Raw genomic sequence first — 19,328 nt, 5'->3', positions numbered from 1 at the left:
TTTATATATTTTTGATATTACTCCCTTATCTGATACATGGTTTGCAAATATTTTTTCCCATTTTGTAAGTTACCTTTTCATTTTGTTGATAGTTTCTTTTGCTGTGCGAAGCTTTTTAGTTTAATGTAGTCCCACTTGTTGATTTTCACTTTTGTTGCTTGTGCTTTTGGTGCCACATCAAAAAAAGCATTGCCAAGACCAATGTCAGGGAGCTTCTTCCCTGTATTTTCTTCTAGGACGCTTATGGTTTTAGGTCTTATGTTTAAGTCTTTGATCCATTTCAAGTTAATTTTTGTAAGTGGCGTAAGATAGGGGTCCAATTTCATTTTTCTGCATGTGGTTATCCAGTTTTCCTGACAGCATTTGTTGAAGGGACTATCCTTTCCCTACTGGATGTTTCTGGCTTCTTTATCAAATATTAGTTGACTGTATATGCAAGGGTTTAATTATGAGCTCTCTATTCTGTTCCATTGGTCTATGTGTCTATTTTTATGCCAGTACCATGCAGTTTAACAAAAGAGCAAAGACAGCACAATGGACCAAAAATAGTTTTTTCAACAAATGGTGTTGAAATCACTGAGCATCCATATGCGAAAAAAAAAAATCTAGATGCAGACTTTATACCCTTCACAAAAACAACTCAAAATAGATTAGAGACCTAAATGTAAAAAAGTGTAAAACTTTGAGAATATAACATCGGAGAAAATCTAGATGACTTTGGGTTTGGCAGTGGTTTTTTAGATGCAACACCAAAGGCACAGTCTATGAAAAAATGGATTGATAAACTGAACTTAATTAAACTTAAAATGTTCTGCTCTACAAAAGGCTTTCAAGAAAATGAAAAGACAAACCACTTCCTGGGAGATAATATTTGTAGAAGACATACCTAATAAAGGGACTGTTATCAAAATATGCAGAGAACTCTTAAAACTCAACAATAAGAAAATAACACAATTAAAACATGGCCAAGAGGCCTTAGCAGACCCCTACCAAAGAAGATATATAGGTAGAAATTAAGCATATGAAAAAGTATTCCACATCATACATCATAAGGGAAATGAAAACTGAAACAAAAATGAGATACCACTATACACCTATCAGAATGACCAAAATCCAGGACACTGACAACACCAAATGCTAGCAAGGATGTGGAGGAACAAAAACTCTCATTCATTGCTGGTGGGAATGCAAAGTGGTACAGCCACTTTAGAAGACAATTTGTCAGTTTCTTACAAAAGTAAACATACTCTTACCATATGATCCAGCAATCATGCTCCTTGGTATTTATCTAAAGGAGGTGAAAGCTTATGTCCACACAAAAACTTGCACTTGGGTGTTTATATCAGCTTTATTCTTTTTTTTTCCAAAACAAACAACTTTTTATTGAAGGGTAGTTGATTTACAAGGTAGTATTAGGTGTACAGCAAAGTGATTCATATATATATATACACACATACATATGTATTCTTTTCAATTTCCTTTCCATTATAGGTTATTAAAAGATACTGATTTTAGTTCCCTGTGCCATACAGTAGGTCCTTGTTGTTTATCTATTTTATATATGGTAGTGTTAATCTGTTAATCTCAAACTCCTAATTTGTCCCTCCCCCCTCCTTTCCCCCTTGGTAACCATAAGTTTGTTTCTATGTCCTCAAGTCTATTTCTGTTTTGTAAATAAGTTCATTTGTATAATTTTTTTTAAGATTCCACATATAAGTGGTATCATATGATATTTGCCTTTCTCTATCTGACTTCACTTAACATGTTAATCTCTAGGTCCATCCATGTTGCTGCAAATGGCATTATTTTATTCTGTTTTATGGCTGAGTAATATACTATCGTGTGTGTGTGTGTGTGTGTATATATATATATACATACATACATACACACCACATCTTCTTTATCCATTCATCTGTTGATGGACATTTAGGTCACTTCCATGTCTTGGCTGTATATCAGGTTTATTCTTTTTTTTTTTAATTTTATTTATTTATTTATTTAGTTTTGGCTGTGTTGGGTCTTCGTTTCTGTGCGAGGGCTTTCTCTAGTTGCGGCAAGTGGGGGCTACTCTTCATCGCGGTGCGCAGGCCTTTCACTATCGCGGCCTCTCTTGTTGCGGAGCACAGGCTCCAGACGCGCAGGCTCAGTAATTGTGGCTCACGGGCCTAGTTGCTCCGCGGCATGTGGGATCTTCCCAGACCAGGGCTCGAACCCGTGTCCCCTGCATTGGCAGGCAGACTCTCAACCACTGCACCACCAGGGAAGCCCCCAGGTTTATTCTTAATTGCCCAAACTTGGAAACAACAAAGATGTCCTTCTGTAGGAGAATGGATAAATAAAATGTGGTACATCCAGACAATGGAATATCACTAAATATTCCTAAAAAGTGCTAAAAAAAAAAAAAGAGCTATCAAGCCATGAAAAGTCATGGAGGAAACTTAAATGTGTGTTACTATGTGAATGAAGTCCATCTGAAAAGGTTACATACTATATGATTCCAACTTTGTGACATTCTGGAAAAGGCAAAGCTATGAAAACAGTAAAAAGATCAGTTGTTATCAGTGATTAGGGAGGAAGAGGGGTGAATGGGCAGAGTACAGAGGATTTTTAGTGCATTGAAACAACTCTGTATGATTCCATAATGGTAGATACATGACATTATACATTTGTCTAAACCCATGGAATGTACATCAAAATTGAACTCTAATGTAAACTATGGACTCTGGGTGATAATAATTTGTCCATGTAGGTTCATCAGTTGTAACAAATGTACCACTCTAATGGAGGATGTTTTTATTTGGGAAGGCTGTTCATGTGCGGGGGCAAGGGGTATATAGGAAGTCTCTGTATCTTCTACTCAATTTTACTTGAACCTAAAACTGCTTTGAAAAATAAAGTCTATTAAAAAGTATAAGACATACTTGAAAGAAGTTAGGTAATATCTACATCAATGAATGACATCCCATGTACATAGATTGGAATATTCAAGATTTTTAAGATGGCTATGCTCCCCAAATTCATCTATAGATTCAATGGAATTCCTATAAAAATCCCATCTGTTTTATAGCATAAACTGGAAAGCAAATGTTAAAATTCATATGGAAATACAAAGAACCCAGAATGACCAACAATATTGAAAAAGAACAAAGTTGGAGAATTCACACTTTCCAATTTCAAAATTTACTGTAAAGCTATGGTAATCAAGATAGTATGGTACTGCAGTATTTATATAAGGATAGACATAGACATCAATGGAATTCAATGAGAGTCCAGAAAAATAACCCCTAACATTTATGATCTATTGAAATTCATCAATAGTGCCAAGACAATTCAGTGGGGAAGGAACAGTCTTTCCAACTAATGGTGCTGGAGTTACTGTATATCCACATGCAAAAGAATGAATTGGGATCCTTACATCAGATAATGCACAAATGTTAACTCAGAATGGATCATAGACCTTAATATATAAGGGATGAAAAGTATAAAGAAGTCTTCATGACTAGATTAGGCAATGGTTTCCTACACATGACACCAAAAGCATAAATGACAAAAGAATAGAATACATAAATTGGACTTCTCAAAATTAAAAACTTTTGGGATTCAGAGGACACTATGAATAAGGTGAAAAGACAACCCACAAAATAGGAGAAAATATATTTAAATCATATATCTGATGAGGGATTTATATCAAAAATATAAAAATTCTTGCAACTCAATAATTAAAAGACAGTCCATTTGAAAATGGGCAAAGATTGAATATTCGCCAAAGGAGATTTGCAAATGACAAATAAGGATATGGAAAGATGGTCAATATAAACAGTCCCTAAAGAAATGCAAATCAAAACCACATTGAGAGGGCTTCCCTGGTGGTACAGTGGTTGAGAGTCCGCCTGTCAACAAAGGGGACTCGGGTTCAAGCCCTGGTCTGGGAAGATCCCACATGCTGTGGAGCAACTGGGCCCGGTCACCACAACTACTGAAGCCAGCGTGCCTAGAGCCCGTGCTCCACAATAAGAGAAGCCACTGCAATGTGAAGCCCACGCACCACAAAGAAGAGTAGCCCCCGCTCACCACAACTAAAGAAAGCCTGTGCGCAGCAGCAAAGACCCAACACAGCCAAATATAAATAAATAAAATTTTAAAAAAATATATTGAGGGATTGATCAAGATGGCGGAGCAGGAGAACATGGAGCTCGCCTCCCCACACAAACACATCAAAAATACATTTATATGTGGAACAATTCTCACTGGAAACTAGAAGCTGCCAGAAAGACTCATGTACAACCAGGGCTGTAAGAAAGATCCACACATAATCAGGTAGGAAGGGAAGAGAAGTGATCAGGTCAGGACCAGTGTCCCTGGCAGGGGACTCAGAGGAAAAGGGAGACTCCATGGGTGGAGATTCACCCTGGGAAGTGAGTGGGTCAAGTCACAGATTGGATGCCCCAGTCCTGGGGTCCTACACAGGGGAGATGAGCACCCTTGACTGATTGGGACCATTGGAACTAACAGGAGGGCTAGGGAAGCCTGGACTCCACTCCTGAGGCATGCATATGTGCTGGCTTGCCCCTGAGGCAGGGCGGAGAGGCCAGAGTAAGGACTCCTCAAGTGGCTGCCAGTTTCCTGCGACTGCCTCAGCAAGTGCCCCAGCCTGAGCCATGTGAATGCTCCAGCCCCCCCTTACTCCACATTGCGGCACGGGACTGGATTTAGGACTGCCATGGTCTGGGAGAAAGCTCAGAAGGATGCAGAAGTGACTCAGTCCCAGGGCAACGTTTGGGTGGGATGGCAGTGGCCATTGTTGGCGCTTACTCAAGCAGCACATCAGAAGCAGCCCAGAACTCTGACAGTGGCCAGTCCACCACAGCTCACCCCCGGATACATGCTGAGAGCCCAAATGGGACCCCCTGCCCTGTGGTGTGGCTCCACAATAGGGCAGGGGTGGCAAAGGCTAGGGGGAGTGATTGGCTGTGAGGGACAAAGGGGACTTGGACCCAATACTCCATGTGAGCAGAGTGAGGGAAACAATGGATACCTGCACAGGTAGTGCATCAGAGACAGCTTGGACCATTGTTTGTGGCTGACGTGAGCTGAAAGCACTAGTGGGCCCCCCTTGCTTCAGCACTCCTCCTCCTCTGGGTCAAGGGTCCCAATGCTGGGAGAGGGGACAGCACACACTTAAGGGAACAGAGCCAGCTTGGGCCTGACCCTCAGGACTTCTGCTCTAGCAACTTGGGAGCAGACCCTGTCCCTGATAGGGCAGTGATGGCCACTGAGCAGAGGGGAAACCCTACCTCACACCTGGCTCCAGCACTAGCACCTCCATCTCCAGCCCCACCTCCTACCAAGGCAATAGCTGCCAGCACGCCCTGAGGGAAGACGTGACTTGCATCCATGTTAAATCCAGCTCTCCTACCAAAGGCATTGGGCACACGTAGCCTGCATGAGGATGCTCCCACATAAGGACACCCCTTTAAGACCACAATAGGTAACTGTTTCACCTAAACTCATAGAGGCAGAGAAAGTTAAGCAAAAGGAAAAAGCAGAGGAACTGGTTTCAGTTGAAAAAGCAAGAGAAAATCCTGAAAAGGCAAATAATGAAAAACAATTTACCAGATAAAGAATTTATAGCAATTGTAGTAAGAATGTTAATTGAATTAGGAGAAAGATGAACACAGAATTTTAACAAGGAACTAGAATATATAAAAAAGACCCAATCAGAAATGAGGAATTCAATAACAAAAAACACCCTAGAAGGAATGAATAGCAGACTAAATGAAGCAGAAGAGCACATAAGTGATCTGGAAGTTAGAATAATGGAAATCATCCAACCAGAACGTCAAACAGAAAAACAAGTTAAAAAAATGGGAACAGTTTAAGAGATCTTTTGAGATAACATTAAGCATACCAACACATTATTGGGGTCCCAGAAGAAGAGAGAGGAAGAAGGGGATCGAAAATGTATTTGAGGAAATTATCACTAAAAACTTCCCAAACCTGAAGACAGAAATAGATATTGAGGTATAGCAAGCACAGTGGGTCCCAAACAAGATGAACCCAAACAGATCCCACACCAAGACATACCACAATTAAAATGGCAAAAGAGAATTTTAAAGGCAGCAAGAGAAAAAGAGTCATATACAAGGGAATCCCCATAAAGCTATCAGTTAATATCTCTGCAGAAACTTTGCAGGCCAGAAGGAAGTGGCACGATATATTCAAAGTGCTGAGGGAAAAAACCTGCAACCTAGGATACTCTACTCAGCAAGCTCATTGTTTAGAATAGAAGGAGAACTTCTCAAACAAGCGAAAGCTAAAAGAATTCAGCAATACTAAACATACCCTAAAAGAAATGTTGAAGGGTCTTCTCTAAATGGAAAAGAAGAATCTATAGGAAAAGGAAAATCCCAGTAGGAAAAGCAAATATACAGTAAGAATTGAAGATCATTTAAAGAAGCCAGCATGTAGATTAAAAGACAAAAAGTTGTAAAAGCAACTATAACTACAATAAACAGTAAAGGGATAAGCATGAAGATGTAAAATATGACATCAAAAACAAAATGTGGGGGAGGGGAGTAAAAAATGTAGATGTTTTAGAATGTGTTTGAACTTAAATGACTACCAGTTTAAAAGAAGTATATGTAGTAGTATTCAATATATGTGAAGCCCATGGTAACCACAAATTAAAAACCTACAGTAGATACACAAAAGCTAAAAAGAAAGGAACACATACCACTAAAGAGAATTATCAAAATAATGAATGTAGACACAGAACTTACACCCTTCACAAAAATTAACTCAAAATAGGTAATAGACCTAAATAATTTGGTTCTGTTGTTTCTGGAATTGGCTTTCTAATGTGATCAGATTTAAAGACACCGATGACTCTATTTCCAGTAGTAAAGAGAACATTAATAGTCCATGATGGGAACTGTTTATAGAGATACACAAAATATATACTCCTAATCAACCACTTATAAGAAGCAAGAGGCTAAGTGACTCAGTGAATGATACTTTTCAACGTTTTTTGAAGATTAATGAATTAAGTGATGTGGTTGGTTGCTTCTAATGTTGCTGGACAAAGTGGTGTAAGAAAAGGATAAGCTCAGGGATTTGAATACCTAGCTCAAGTGTCATGTAAATGACCTAAGAGCTTCTCTGTGTGCCTTGAAGAAGAGTCTTATCGCCTGTAGAAGCAGAGCTAAAATTGCTGAAAATCAAACACAGCACTTCACCTTGTAATTGGCTGAGTTACAACACAAATTTAACTCAGCCTTGCAGAGTGTCTACTGTTAAAGTGAAGGCATTGATTAGGAAATAATGGGATCCTGCAAATTGGGATGGAAATGTGTGGGAAGATGCTGATGAAGCTGGAGACATTGAGCCCCTAAATACTGATAAATCTTCTTTGCCAGTGGAAGAGGTCTCCCCACCCCCAGTGGAAGTGGCCTCCCCATCTTCAGTGGAATCGACCTCCTTACCCCCAGCTGAGTTGATATCCTCAGCCCCAGGAAAAGTGTCTTCCCCAACTATAGAAAAAGTAGCCTCCTTACCCCTACCGGCAGCAGCATCTCCACTCCCAGTTTCCCTTCCCACAGTGATATGGTCCTCTCCACCTGTCTATGGGGATTAACATAGCATTGCTTGAGGAAATGGTAATTGCCTCCCTTTAGGCAGTTGCCATACAAGATCATGGTGAGACCCCTCAGGATCCACTCCCATCACCCTTCTCTGCTTCTAGACCTATAACTATACTCAGGTCCCAGCAGGCCTCTAAAGATGAGGTACAAAGTGTGATCCATGAGGGAGTGCACTACACTCCAAATGAACTAATTGAGTTTTCTAATTTATATAAGCAGAAATCTGGGGAAATTGTACGAATGTATACTAAGAATGTAGGGTAATGGTGGAAGGAACATTAAGTTGGATCAGGCCGAATTTACTGATATGGGCTCATGTTAGTTTGCAACCTTGGGAGTCCCTGGGTGAAACTTGAAACTGGCCCCCATACTTGGAGTACAAGGAGAGACCCAAGAAAGAGACCACTCCAGATTGGTAGGTGGCAGTTTTAATAAGCAAGGGAACTTACACATGAGGTTTATCTTGGGTAGTCACAAGACAAGCGGATCTCTGCACCCACCAGCCAGCATCTTAAAAGTTTAGTCATGTGCACAGTCCAAATTGTCTCAACAATACGTTACTCTCTCAAGGCTGCATCCTTGAAACAGCTCGTAGTGTGGGAATGGTGGGCAGAATGTACATTCCAAGGACAGGGGAACAGGTAAGCAGCCATCGATTGCCCAGGTCCAGCTTGCAGGTCAACTGGAGGTCAAGTCCTCTCAATAACCTCTTCTAATACTCCATCCCTGGTGACCAGCTCTTACAATCTTATACATCCCCCTCTTCTGCAGTGTCTCTTAAGTAATCAGCAAAGAGTTTTAATACCATGGACGTGGCTCGATTGATAGCTCTCTGGCTACATTGGAGGTAGACACCTCAGCAACAGTATAAGCACATGCAAGAGAAAACACAGATAAAGATAATGATTCTCAATATAAGTAACAATTTTTTTCCCACCAAGAACCCCATGATCCAAAACATTGATTTACTAAGTCCCCTAGTGAGATTGCATCACTCAGGGCATTCACTTGTGTCCTCATGTGATTTAATAAAGATGATACATTAGTAGACTCATCAGGTATGAACATACAACATTCTGTTTGGGTAATGGCATAGGTGCCTCCTTGTGAGTCAGTAATACTGTCCAAGGCCATCCTATTTTAGAGGATGGTTTTTCTCATTAGATACTTGTCAGTGTTCAGTAAAGAAAGGCTTTGCTGGCTATCATTTAAGTCTTGTTTGGTGAATCTAGTAAGGGATTCTATGTGTGCTATAATGTCCTCTAGGCTAATGTTAGGAATAAAGACAATGGCCAAATGACCCTGGCAGTGGAAACTGTGCCCATCCAGTGACTGGACACCACAGGACAGGGACAGCAGAAGTCTAAGGTTGGAAAGACAGATATTTAGCAGGAACTTGTATGGGGAGGTCTTCTCATATAAGAATAACACTTGTTGTCTGATATGTAGATGTTAACATGACTGTAGCTTTAGGAATCTGACCTGGTTGTGCATACCATACACGTTGCCAGGGGAGGCAGCACTGTCAGGCATGAGGAGATAGACGGGGGGTGGGATATGCTGACCAGGACTTCCACCTTCTCCCCTCTTTCAATGGTGTGTGTTCCATTCCAGGTATGTTGTGCTTCAGTAGGTCTGACTTGCAGTAGGACGGTGGGATCCCAGTGGAGATTGAGTAGTTCTCCTTCATCCAGAGGTGCAAAGTAACTCACCCATCCTGGTGGGATGATTGGGATTTGCAACATTGCAAATTTCAGTAGATAACACTTTCCCTAGGCGTGATGGGGCTTGGTGTTCTCAGCAGCATAGCATGTTGATCCATGATGAGAGTCGAAGCAATAGTTGTCTTCTATGACTTCCATACCTTTTTATACCTTCACGGTGTTGGGTGTATCAACCAGTCTGGCATATGGGGAAACAGGTCCTACTGCTTGATCTGTCAAATGTAATAAAGCCTGGGCCCATACTTTAGTCCATTCAGCCAAGGTCATTTTACCTGTTAGTAATTTAATCTGCTGTTTAATATTCCATTTTTCCTTTCTACCAACACTGCTGCTTGTGGGCTATAGGGAAGATGGAACCTCCACTGAATGTCATGTACTTTTGCCAGTCTTGCATACCATGACATTTGAAATGTGAACCCCCAGTTACTGTCTATTCTATGAAGGTGTCTGTACATGGTACTCAGCTTCTCTAGTCTCCTAATGGTGGCAGCCTAGTTTGCATGGCAACAATGGAAAGCTTGGGTTAGGCCAGATGCAGTGTCCACACAAACCAAAGTGTATTTAGCACCTTCAGTGAGATAGAGGAGGCTAATATAATCAATGTGCCAGTGCCTCACCGATTGGGAACTCTTGTGGATGGCCCCAGACTCCTTTGGCAGTTGCCTTGGCTGTTGTTTAGAACAAACAGGACATGTTGTTGCTGCATTAGCCAAGTCACTGTATTACAAGGGCAATCTGGCATCCTTGGTAATACACCATCACACCTGAGTGCTACAGTGGCCACTCTTTCTATGCACCCAGTCTGCTGTGGAGGACAGTGAGGACTGCCTCAGTCTCTTGCAGATGAATTTAAATGTCTTTCTACATATCCTGACTCCATGAGGGCTTATTTGTGATTATTCATCCCTTGGTTTCCCATTGTCCAAGACATAAGGTTAAACCCTTTGGAACAGCCCAACTGTCAGTACAAAGGGCTAATAGCCAGGGCTCATGAGCGATCACCAGCCAAATTGTTGAGTTCAGCACATAGGCTGCTATGGTTCATTCTTGTTTCCATCCAGATGGTGTCAGTTTGGGCTGAATAGCCACTGAAATGCATGTGGGCGGGTTGCCCTGACTAGATCCATCTGTACACCAGGCATTAGTGGGAATTTCTTCTATTACCTCTCTACAGGACCCAGGGGCCGCGATAGGAATAAGGGCAGAGGCATTTGAAGGATCTACATGTTCCACAGGCCTAGTAGCACCTGCATTTCCAGAGACAGTGGGCTGATGGACAGGGTGCTCCTCTGCTGCATACAGGCATGAAACTTAGTCAGAATAGGAGTTTGAGCAATAACAGAGGTGAGTTGATAGAACATATTCTCAACCCAACTCTTCATGGGAAGGGAAGTTCTTACCATAATATGCTGTTCATTAGAGCTGTCTGGTCATATCTGATTCTATGCACATTTTAAAATATGACATTCCAATCAAAGCCTTGGTAATATAACCAAGTTTCCAATTGTGTCCTGTTTCAATGAAAACAGATTCTTATTGAACTTATGCAAATAAGTATGTTGCCATAAAATAAGACTACTCACCAAGAGTTTCTGAATCCTGGAGGGATCAGGTAGGGAGAAAAAGATAAACGTTTCATCTTTGTTTACAAAGGTATATGTTAGCAAATTGCTAATAACTTGAGGAAAGAGATAAAGATTATCTTAAATACGGAAAAACAAAGCATAAAAGAACCAACAATGTTTCAAACAAAAACATGTAAAAATTATAATCATCCTCATCAGTTCATTTAGTCCAATATAATTAATTCTTGTTGATCTTGATCTTTGGTTAGCAGTTTTATAAATTCATCCTTTTTTTCCTTAGAGTTCTGTGAATTCTTATTCAGTTCAATGGTATAATCTTCTTTATCAGAAGCCTGTATGTGTCAGTCTTTTCCATGAATCTCCTTGAATATGAAGCACTTTTGCAGGAATACTTTTGCAAAAGCATCAGAGTAAAAAAATAACTGTCTGTAAATGACAAGACTTTAAAATGGCCATGGTTAAAGATCTGATGAGAGTTCATTGTAATGCAATTGACAAGGGAATTTGGTTATTTCTGTAACATCATTTTTAAAATAACTAGAATTATTGTTGATGGAGGTCATTGAGAGGACGTGACCACTGGTTGACCCATGAGCTGGACCTGGGCAATCAGAGGCTACTCACCTCTTCCCCTGTCCTTGGAATGTACATTCTATTCACTGTTCCAACACTAGGAGCCATTTTCAAGGATGCAGCCTTGAAAGAGCAATGTGTTGTTGAGGCCATCTGGACTGTGTATGTGACTGAACCTAGTTAATGCCTCTATATAAACTTTTAACATTCTGGTGGACTGGTGCAGAGATTTACTCATCTTGCAGCTGCCCAAGACAAGCCTTGTATGTAAGTTTCGTTGCTTATTAGAACTGCTACCTACCAATTTGGAGTGCTCTATCTCTTTCTTCAGTGTCTCCTTGCCCTCTGTGTATGGGGGCCAGTTTTTGAACCAACAGTTGCTGAGCCGGCCAGGAGACCTGAGAAATGGGTCTTGGTAAAGAGGCATCTGTGAGGGAAAAGAGGTATCTTGAGTTGGTCACGGCTTCTGTGTGGCCAGGGGTGGTCCATATATTAGATGCTTGTGGATCACTGCTTGAGTACAGGGGCCTCCTGAAAATGCTGGCTGGTTTGACACGCTTGTTTGGAAACTACACATAGTGCACTGTGGCAAACAAAGAAAACAAATGGCTTCTGCAGTGGGCTGGTCTCTACTGTGGTCAGTAGAGTAATTTAACATATCAAATTTAACACATCAAATAAGTCTAATTAGCTTAATCTCTCTCTCTCTCTCTCTCTCTCTCTCTTTATTTTTGGCTGCATTGGGTCTTTGTTGCTGCACGCGGGCTTCCTCTAGTTGCGGCGATCAGGGGCTGCTCTTTGTTGCAGTGCGCAGGCTTCTCATTGCGGTGGCTTCTCTTGTTGCAGAACACAGGCTCTAGGCACGTGGGCTTCAGTAGTTGCGGCACGTGGGCTCAGTAGTTGTGGCTCATGGGCTCTAGAGTGCAGGCTCAGTAGTTGTGGCGCACGGGCTTAGTTGCTCTGCAGCATGTGGGATCTTCCTGGACCAGGGATTGAACCCTTGTCCCCTGCATTGGCGGGCAGATTCTTAACCACTGTGCCACCAGGGAAGTCCCTAATTTCTCTCTTTTATCAGGAGAGAGGACAAATCTTTCAGATGTTCCAGGGACCCTCTGGAAAATCCCAAAGTTAGTTTGAAGTCAAAAAGACTTCATTTAGAATTTGATTTTGGGGAAGTTTGTCAAAAATATCAAAAAAGGTTTTAAAAGACTTGCTTAAATAGGATATTAGGTCACTGTGAAATAATATTTAGTTATCTATTTAGCCAAAGTGGCAATTAAGGACTTTGAAGGCAAAATCAGAAAGTTACATAGTCATAAAAAATCTTAGCTCTTTTAACAGAGAAGACTCAGTTTTCTTAAGTAATGAAAGAACTGATAAAGACAACATGAAGCACAGAAAATTATTTTGATAAAACACAGAATCTTTGTTTTCTAGGAAGATTACTTAAAAGATAAAAACTTTTCATAATCTTATCAAGAACAAACCAATAGTTCAAGGAAACTTTGTTCTTCTCAAAGATGAAAGAAAATTTAATTATAGTTTTACCTAAGTACACTATTGATATTAAAGCTTTTTTTCCTTTACCAATTAAATAGAGCTCTTTTATAAATTAATTTTGACAATACCATTCGGATGTAGAAATATATCATATATAACAGGTAAAAATAGACATACAAAAGCATACAGACAGACACAAACAGAGACCATATAGCTTTCATTTCAAAATTTTAGCCATGAATCAGGTACAGCAATACAAAACTCACTAGTTTATAAATAATAGTTGAATCCAAATGTGACTCGCAGACAGAACAAGTTAAGATTAGCCACTCAAATGGATAAAGCTTTTTACTAATATTTGTGGAGAAGACTTTTAAGATTTGTATTTGCCCTTGACCTATAATCATATAGAGGCTGTGGACTGATTTTGGGCAAGGGAGCTTCTATAGCAGTATGTGTTTTAAAAAGCCTCTTCTGCCTTTTTCCCCCTCCAGTCTCGAGCAATCCTGGGCAGTGTTTTAGTTAGCTCCTGGGGTATTTACATTTCAAAGACATTGTAAGATTTACAACTTCAATGGGCAGAGAAAGAATGCAAGTTTTTCTCTTAGGAGTTTTGGGATATATTTCTCTATTATCAGAAATCTGGGTAATTACTATTTAAATTTTTCATTTGTATTAGGGGTCAGATGGTGTATGGCACTACGTCTGTTTCATTGTCAATAACCACAACACTCTCCCCTTTGTTCTCCTCACTTTCCCAGGGATTCCACGTCTTAGTGTCTCAGGCTTTGTCTCAGACCTTAATCTGCAACAGCTTGTGCCCTCCTAGCTTTTCAAAACGGGCATGCTATTGTCTTCAACTTATTATCCTGCTCTGCCCCAAAGCTAGCAGAGCAGTGAACAATCACACATCCTTCTCTACCCTCAGCTCTTCTTCCAGCTGTCTAACTTGAGCTTCAGCTTCTAGTTGGGCATCAGTGGCCAGATGAAGTGCCAACAGTAGAGACCAACCCACTGTTGCAGCCATTTGTTTCCCTTCTTTGCTGCAGTGCACTGTGTGTGGTTCCTCAAACACATTAAACCAGCCAGCGTTTTTGGGATATCCCTGTAGTCATGCAACAGTCCACAGACATCTAACTATGCACCACCCCTGCCCACAAAGAGGTCAGTGGCCAACTCAGGATTTCCCCTATGGATGCCTCTTTCCCAAGACCCATTTCTTCCATCTCTGGCTGGCTTGCCAATTGTTGGTTTGCAATTCTTGGGAGTTCCCTGGGTGATATTCAAAACTAGCCCCCATTTAACAGAGGGCAAGGAGAGACCAAAGAAAGAGGCAGAGCACTCCAGATTGGTAGATTGTGGTTTTAATAAACAACGGAACCTATATATGAGGCTTGTCTTGGGTGGTCGCAAGATGAGTAGTTCTCCGCATCAACCTGCCTTAATGGGGGTCAGTCACATACACAGTCCAGATAGTCTCAACAACACATGAACAGAACGCACATCCCAAGGTCAGCAGAGGGGGGTAAGGAGCCTCTGATTTCCTGGGCCAGGTCATGGGTCAACCAGTGCTCACATCCTCTCAATTACCTCCTCTAACAGCTCACTAAGCAGAGATTCTGCATTTAATGTAGCTGAGGAAGTTAGAAAGGCCTCTAGTTGTTTGGTTGGTTATCTGACTGAAACGTGGACAAAAAATTTCCCACAGTATGTGAATTGGAAATGCCTGACCTCCTTTGGTTTAATGTAGAGGAAGGGTTCAGAGATTTAGAAAGATTGGAATGTTAGAGTGGATTTGTCATTTAAGACCTACTCATCCACACTGGGAGTGTCTAGAACAGGGGTCCCCAACCCCCCGGGCCTTGGACCAGTATCTGTCCGCAGCCCATTAGGAACCAGGCCACACAGCAGGAGGTGAGCGGCAGGCGGGCAAGCAGAGCTTCATCTGCGGCTCTCCATCGCTCACATTACCGCCTGAACCATCCCCCCCAACCCCATCCGTGGAAAACTTGTCTTCCACAAAACCGGTCCCTGGTGCCAAAAAGGTTGGGGACCGCTGGTCTAGAAGACATACCTTTCACCAATACTTTGAGAAATAATTTGGTGAGTGGAGTCCTAGCATCCTTGAAGATCTCCATGATTGCTCATCTCTGTAAGTGAGACATTACCGTGGGAACTGCAGCCACTCAATGGAAAAACCTAAATGCAGTAGGAGTAATTTGATCCTGACGTGGCAGGGGCCAAGTGGCAGCATTCAATCACCAAAGGGAATGTGGGTGTGGTTACCATAATGGACAGCAGAGACGAAGCAGCAGTCAGAATAGTCAGATTCATGCAGACTTATGGTGCTGGCTAGTTAATTATGGTGTTCTAAAAAGTGAAATAAATAGGAAGCCTACTAGATTTTCACTTGATCTGTATAAGCAGAAAAGTTCTAGATCAAGTGAACAAAAATCTAACTCAAATCATAAAAACAGAGAGTCACAGCCCCTTGATCAATTCCAAGACTTAAGACAGTTTGTAGACTTAGAACCCCTTGAATGAAGGGGGGGTTGGTTCCCCTTGAAGAAGGATCCCAGTACACTAGTGAAAATTTATACTGTTAATGTTTCTCCCAAAGGGACCTGCAGCCTTTTACCAGAGTAACTGTACATTGAGAAAAAGGAAATAATCAGACATTTTGGGGACTACTGGCCACTGGATCTGAACTAGCACTGATTCTAGGAGACCTGAAGCACCACTGTGGCCCTCCATTCAGAGTAGGGGCTTATTAAGGTCAGGTAATCAATGGAGTTTTAGCTCAGGTGTACCTCACAGTGAGTGTAGTAGCTCCCCAAATCCATCCTGTGGTTATTTCCTTCATTCCAGAATGCATAATTGGAATAGATACATATAGCAGCTGGAAGAATCCCCACATTGTTTCCCTGATCTGTTGAGTGTGGGCTGTTATGGTGGGAAAGGCCAAATGGAAGCCATTATAATTTCCTCAACCTACAAAAGTAATAATAAAAAATAATACCACATTCCTGGAGGGATTGCAGAGATTAGTGCTACCATCAAGGACTTGGAAGATGCAGGGGTGGTGATTTCCACCACATCCCCCTTCAACTCTATTTGACCAATGTAGAAGACAGATGGATCTTGGAGAATGACAGTGGATTATCACAAGCTTAACCAGGTAGTAATTCCAATTGCAGGTGCTGTACCAAATGTGGTTTCATTGCTTGAGCAAATTAACACATCATCTGGTACCTGCTATGCAGCTGTTGATCTGGCAAATGATCTTTTTCTCCATACCTGTCCATAAGGCCCACCAGAAGCAATTTGCTTTCAGCTGGAAAGGCCAGCAATATTCCTTCACTGTCCTACATCGGAAGTATATCAACTCTCCAGTTCCGTGTCTTAATTTAGTTCACAGAAATCTTGATTGCCTTTCCCTTTCACGAGGTATCACAATGATCCATTACATTGATGACATTATTCTGATTGGACCTAGTGAGTGAGAAGTAGCAACTAATCTAGACTTATTGGTGAAACAGTTGCATGTCAGAGGGTGGGAAATAAACCCAACTAAAATTCAGAGACCTTCTACCTCAGTGAAATTTCTAGGGATCCAGTGGTATGGGGCATATCGAGACATCTCTTCTAAGGTGAAGGATAGGTTGTTGTATTTGACCCCTCCTACAACCAAGAAAGAAGCACAATGCTTAACTGGTCTCTTTGGATTTGGTGGCAACATATTCTTCATTTGGGTGTGTTATTCTAGCCCATTTACTGAGTGACCTGAAAAGTTGATAGTTTTGAGTGAGATCCAGAACAAGAGAAGGCTCTGAAACAGATTTGGGCTTCTGTGCAAGCTGTTGTGCCACTTGGGCTACATGATCCAGCAGATCCAGTGGTGCTTGAAGTGGCAGTGTCAGATCGAGTTAGTGTTTGGAGCCTTTGGCAAGCCCCCGTGGGATGAATTACAGCATAGACCCTTAGGATTTTGGAGCAACGCCCTGCCCTCATCTGTAGATAACTACTCTCCTTTTGCGAATCAGTTCTTGGCTTCCAACTGGGCCTTAGAGACTAAACACTTGACCATGGGCAACAAAGTTACCATCAAACCTGAGCTGCCCCTCATGAACTGGGTGTTATCTGACCCACCAAGCCATAAAGTTGGGCATGCACAGCAACACTCCATCATCAAATGAAAGTAGTATATATATGATCAGGCCTGGGTAGGCCCTAAAGGCACAGGTAAATTACCTGAAGAAGTGGCCCAAATGCCTATGGTCCCCACTCCTGCTACACTGCCTTCTCTTTCCCAGCCTGTACTTGTGGCCTCATTGGGAGTTCCTACAATCAGTTGACAGAGAAAGAAAAGACTTGGGCCTGGTTTAGAGATGGTTTTACAAGATATGCAGGCACCATCTGGAAGTGGACAGCTGCAGCATTACAGCGCCTCTCTGGGACATCCCTGAAGGACAGTGGTGAAGGGGAGTCCTCTTGGTGGGCAGAACTTCAGGCAGTGCACCTGGTTGTTCACTTTGCTTGGAAGGAAAAATGACCAGATGTGTGATTATATACCAATTCATGGGCTGTGGCCAACGGTTTGGATGGATGGTCTGGGACTTGGAAGGAACATGACTTAAAAATTGGTGACAAAGAAATTTAGGGAAGAGGTATGTAGATAGACTTCTCTTAATGCGAAAAAGACATGAAAATATTTGTGTCCCATGTGAATGCTCACCAAAAGGTGACTTCAGAAGAGGAAGATTTTAATAATCAAGTGGATAGGATGACCCATTCTGTCGGTACCATTCAGCCTCTTTTGCTAGCCACCCCTGTCATTGCGCAATGGGTTCATGAACAAAGTGGCCATGGTGGCAGAGATGGTGGTTATACCTGGGCTCAGCAACATGGACTTCCATTCACCAAGGCTGACCTGGCTACAGCCACTGCTGAGTGCCCAATCTGCCAGCAGTGGAAACCAACACTGAGCCCCTGATATGGCACCATTCCCTAGCATGATCAACTAGCTAGCTGGTGGCAGGTTGATTGCATTGGACTGCTCCCATCATGGAAGGCAGTGTTTGTCCTTATTGGAATAGACACTTACCCTGGATATAGATTTGCCTTCCCTGCATGCAGTGCTTTTTCCAAAACTACCATCTGTGGACTTAATAGAATGTCTTATTCCCCCGTCATGATATTTCACAGAGCATTGCTTCTGATCAAGAGCAACCCTTTACAATAAAAGAAGTGTGACGGTGGACCCAAGCTCATGGAATTCACTGGTCTTACCATGTCTCCCACCATCCTAAAGCAGCTTGCTTAATAGAACAGTGGTATGACCTTTTGAAGATTTAGTTACAGCACCAGCTAGGTGGCAGTACCTTGTAGGGCTGGGGCAAGTTTTTCCAGAAAGCTGTATATGCACTTAATTAGTATCCACTATATGGTGCTGTTTCTCAAGTAGCCAGGATTTACAGGACCAGGAATCAAGCAGGTGGAAATGAAAGTGCACCAGTCACTATTATCCATAGTTGACCCACTAGCTTCCTGTTTTCATGACTTTATTTTCTGCTGGCCTAGAGGTCTCTTAGTGTCAGAGGGAGGAAAGCTTCTATCAGGAGACATAACAATGATTCCATTGAACTGGAAGTTAAGACTGCCACCCTGCCACTTTGGGCTCTTCATGCCTCTGAATCAACAGGCAAAAAAAGGAGTTATGGTGTTATCTGGGGTGATTGATCCTGACTATCAAGGAGAAATTGGACTACTACTACATGGTGGAAGTGAGGAAGAGTGTGTCTGGAATACAGGAGATGCCTTAGGGCGTCTCTTAGTATTACCATGCCTTGTGGTCAAAGTCAATGGAAAACTACAACAAACCAATCCAAGCAAGACTACTAATGGGCCAGACCCTTCAGGAGTGAAAGTTAGGGTTACTCTGCCAGCTAAAGAACAATGACCAGCTGAGGTGCTTGCTGAAGGCAAAGGGAATACAGGATGTGTAGTAGAAGAAGGTAATTATAAATACCAGCTACAATCACACCACCAGTTACAGAAATGAGGACTATAATTGTCATGAGTATTTCCTCATTTTGTTATACATGTGTTTGTGTGTGCATATATACATAAACTAAGCAAATATTTTTGTTTTATTTCCTTTATTATTCTCATCATATAAGATAAGCTGTATTGACTTTACATCAGTAATTGAGTATTGCTAATTTTACATCATAGTATTTAAGTTATAGGATATCAGGAGAAGAGTAAGCATCACTCAAGTACTCTTCCTCCTCTTCTGGGGAAGG

The 19,328-nt window shown here is 41.7% G+C and overlaps 1 pseudogene; it reads left to right on the top strand.

Moving 5' to 3' along the window:
• The first annotated feature begins 4,720 nt into the window (after positions 1–4,720).
• LOC132357126 (uncharacterized) lies at positions 4,721–19,093 on the top strand (annotated as a pseudogene).
• Positions 19,094–19,328: the final 235 nt, after the last annotated feature.

Source organism: Balaenoptera ricei, chromosome X, assembly GCF_028023285.1.
Source record: "Balaenoptera ricei isolate mBalRic1 chromosome X, mBalRic1.hap2, whole genome shotgun sequence".
NCBI classification, from domain to species: Eukaryota; Metazoa; Chordata; class Mammalia; order Artiodactyla; family Balaenopteridae; genus Balaenoptera; species Balaenoptera ricei.
This window is presented reverse-complemented; position numbering and strand designations above follow the sequence as displayed.